Source organism: Austrofundulus limnaeus, unplaced genomic scaffold (assembly GCF_001266775.1).
Source record: "Austrofundulus limnaeus strain Quisiro unplaced genomic scaffold, Austrofundulus_limnaeus-1.0 Scaffold36, whole genome shotgun sequence".
NCBI classification, from domain to species: Eukaryota; Metazoa; Chordata; class Actinopteri; order Cyprinodontiformes; family Rivulidae; genus Austrofundulus; species Austrofundulus limnaeus.
In genome coordinates this window covers 1057507-1061894 of record NW_013952438.1, presented here as the reverse complement: position 1 = coordinate 1061894, position 4388 = coordinate 1057507, and positions in this window count along the sequence as shown.

The window sequence follows — 4388 nt, the reverse complement described above, 5'->3', positions numbered from 1 at the left end:
CAGTGAAATGAATGTGTCTAGTTGCTGTCACACCTGTAAAGCAACAGGTTTGTGAGTTTTTGTAATCACTCTTCCCCGTGTGGGATCCAGTTCAGGTGCATTCCAACACTCCTGCAGTAAAGGAGGTAGGCTCAAATAATTGCCTTAAGTATCTGCCTTCAGGGCCAAACACTCAAGAGCAGCTTTTTTTTAACCTATCTGATTTTTGATTTTTCATTAGTGACACGAGCATGTTTGGGGCCAGCTGTATAATGAGACAGAATGACTTTGTGTGGAAATCATTAAAGTATTCATCTCTTGCCTTTTTCTCCCACAAGTCCAAAATATGTCTCACATCTTGACTGGTGATGTAATAACTAAAGTGAACCCCTCAGGACCAACACTTTTCTGAAATCTGTGGCTGCGAGGGAAAGCAGGGACCATCATTCATTTCGAGCATTTAGACAGAAATACTGAGACCAGACCACCAGGAGAACAGACACAAACAGACTTTTTTAACAGCTGGATTTCTAAAAACAAGTGAGAATAAAAACATTAGAACAACTCCTTTTTACACAATAAGCCATTATCATTTCTAATTAAAACAATAAAATTAACCATTACTGTGGATTAAAAAAAGGTAACTTTCTGAGTGATGTACATTTGCCTCCTCTTAAAGCTGAAAGGCAGGATGAGCTGTATTTTTTCTTCTACAAAACTGTAACTAATACAGCTGAGGAGCACAATAAGACAAGTCAATAGAATGTTTTATTTATCTACTTATCTATAGCCTCAAGCAGTAAAACAAATGGGACTTTGCCATTTTTAAAGCACTGGTTTTACACTGAGATAGAATTGCTGTAGTTTTCACAACAAATAGACGAGCCTTTGATATCTCCAATTTATCCCAAGTACAGCTAATTATGATGGTCTAATGTCTTTAGATAGTCTCTTGTATTAAGCCCAGAGTGGTTTGTATATGTGTGAACAGAAAACATTTGGCTTCTTGTTGAGTGGCAGAATGTTACCAGCACTTATTTGGGATTAAATACTGCTAATCTGTCTGTTTCTTTCCTCGCATATGGTCATGAGGTTTCAATCATGACTGAACAACGAACTCCTCCCACAGCTTTTAACTTACAAACTTTAAATTCACACAGCACTGTCTTAAAACACTGGACATCAAACGATTTTTTTCTGCAGGGAAGCATGTGGCTGTGGCAACAACCGTGATCTCAGATACAAGCACCCAACTTCCTTCATAGAGAGGACAGGCTCAGCCTGGCTTAGCCTCAGGGTTAGGATCTCCATCATTCGGGAGGGGGAGCTCAGATTAGAGACGCTGCTCCTTCTCTTCGAAATGAGTCAGTTGAGGTGGTTCAGACATCTGATTAAGACGCCTCCTTTTGAACATCTTCAGAGCACATCTTCCTAATAAGAAGCCCCAGGGCAGACCCAGAGCAAATCTTTTCTGGCCTCCCCATTGGGTCCTTCAGGAGAAGCTGGAGGGGGTCACCGGGGAGAGGAGTGTCTGAGTGACTCTCCTGGACCTAATGGCTCCTCAACCCAACTATGGATAAGTAGGAGATGGAGGTAGCAGGGGCATATAAGTTTTGGGTTTTCACTTAACATTAATCCATCTATCAGTCCATTGAGTACTGTTCAGGGTCATGGGGAGCTGGTGCCTAGACATGAGCTAGGATAGACCTTGTCTTGACAGCTCTTCCTTTTATTACAGGAGAACTTAAGGCGCATAAAACAAACAACCTGCCTCAATCTGCTCAACCCCACAGATGAATTGGAATCAGTTAACCTAATATGCAGGTCATCAACCACAATTCAAACCCACAAATTTTTTACTGTGATGTGACAATTCAAACCTGTTTTGCTGTGCCATACTTCGTATAACTAAAAATAAAAATATTACTGTCCACATGATGGATCTTGGAAGATTTCCACAGATGACAGGGGTAGCAGAAGAAGATAAAATTACTATTTTAACAGATCTGCATGTTAAATACGAGCCACTAAGCTGTACCAAGTTTGGCCTAAGTGACAAAAACTTGTTTAAACCAGATTTATCAAGTTTGTTTTGTTAAGTAAGTGATTAGATCATTGCTTGCCTGTAAGATCATGGATCTCTTCTATCAGCAAAACTACTATTTATGTTCAAAAATCATGGTTCAAAAGAGTTCAAAACTTCCTTTAAGAAATGTCAAATCTGTTATATGAATATATCATATTTTATTTAGATAATGCTTTGTCTGGCTCAAAAGATTATCTATTTAAACTTTTCTTGAAACGTGTAATTGTCGCATTACTTTTTGTCTTTGTCCTCAAAAATAAAAAAGAAAAAGAAAAAAAGAAAAAAATATGGCTCTTTGCCCCTCTTTATATCTCTGTGTACAAGACTAAAAATATGGCCCTACTGCTGAGGGCTCCAGCCAGATGGATGCATCACAGTGGAGGATTTCAGGAGGAACACGACTCCAGATGAGCCGATGAGGCGGCCAAGAAGACAAACACCCGAAAGACAAACCAACAATGTGCTGGAGCCAATTTGTGAATGCAAACAACAACAACACAGGCAGCAAATGAGCAAATGCTTTATTTATCCAATCACATTTATCCAAAAACACTGAGGCTGCAGCGGCAGGAACATGAAAACACATGCACGCACAAAATAAATAGTGCAAATTAGATTGTAATTAATTTTTACAGAAAGAAAAAAGGATATGTAAACATTAGTGTGGCGGCTTTGCTCTCATTAGCTTCTATTAGTGCATGTGATGCCTTTAATGAGCGTCATTTAGGATCGAGAGTATAGTTTAATCCCTTTGAGAATATTTAACAGTTCACTATTATTTAGTCGTTCACCTTGACCAGACTGCAAAGAAAACTCTCAAGAATTCACCACAGCAAGCAAGCACTCCAACACACCTTCAAAAAAATAGTTATAAATAGGGCAAGCTTTAAAGAGTTAAAATATATTTTAGGAAAGATATAAAAATCTAAACAAACAATCCCTGAATTGACACAAGACTTAAAGATCCAAATATGAATACTCCTTTTAAAAAAAATGCACAAAACCTTTATCAACAGTGTACGCACACACACAGTACTTTTTATTCCACCACAGATAAATGCAAACAGTGAATATAGTAATCAGAAACCCTTTTTGTGAAGCACATGTAGCAATACAAATAAGCACAATGTGCAATAAACTTTATAATAAACCTAGCACAAAGTAAGACAATTTGTGACCCATGTTGAATTGAGATTTGTGTAAAAATGTGTCCATTGGGACACAATTTAACAGTCCCTGTAACTAAAATGGCATAAATCTTCCTCTTAACTTTAAAGCTATGTTTTCTAACAGATAACAAATATTCCTTTATTTTATAACCCTTACAATACACTTTGAAACAGACCATTTTATTTCCTGCCGGATGCCAAGGCAAAGGAAAATCCCTTAATATGACGTTTGGCATGATTGCGAAGCTCAGGCACTCCCCTTTCTAAACATAATGCTGGAATTCCTGATTACATCATTCTAGAACAATAATCAAGTTTTCAGATACTTAAGTAAACAAACTGGTTTGTTTGTAGGCCAGATCATAAACCATCACATTTCAACAAGCATTATTATTTTGAAGCCTTTGAGGTGGATAATTTAAAAAGGACTCAATATTGAAAAATCCCTTACTGTGACTCTTGTCAACACAGGCCACATTTGTGTTTGATTGTATCTTTGTTCTAACAAAGCTTCATGGCAATAAATCTCATAACAACGAAGAGCGTGTTTATTTCTCCTTAAATGAGCTCACATTTGTTTGGGTTGTGCCCATGAAAATCTTGCCAAATTCTCTCTGCCTCAGTCAATTTGTTATTGACTCGTTTGGTGGTGTGAAGTCTTAGAAACAAGACATATCTTGGCAAGTTAATAATTTATTCATTTAACAAAGACCTGAGTAGCATGTGGAAGAACCACACACAGCCACAACAGCCTGACGTCTCTTCCTCGTGCTACTAGCCTGTTAATAGCACCCCATTCTCAATCAGCATTTCTTTTAAGTCAGCCAATCTGGTTGTGATGCTCACTCTAGACCAGAAGTCGTGAAACGGTTTTTAATTTAAGAAATATGTACTTTTTTTGTCTTTGAACACACATTTGCATGAATTCAACATGTGTCAAATTGATAAATGGAGACATAAAATAATGTATTTCAGTCAAAAGTGCACACCTGATTCTCCGTGCATTCAGCACACAAGGAGTAAGGACCCCTATCCATACTGGTCATTTGGCCTTGGCTTGTTTGCTCTGTCAGGTTCGTGATTGCTACACCACTGCAGTTCCTAATGATCAGTCAACAGCTAATGTCAGCATACAAATATACGTTATATATATA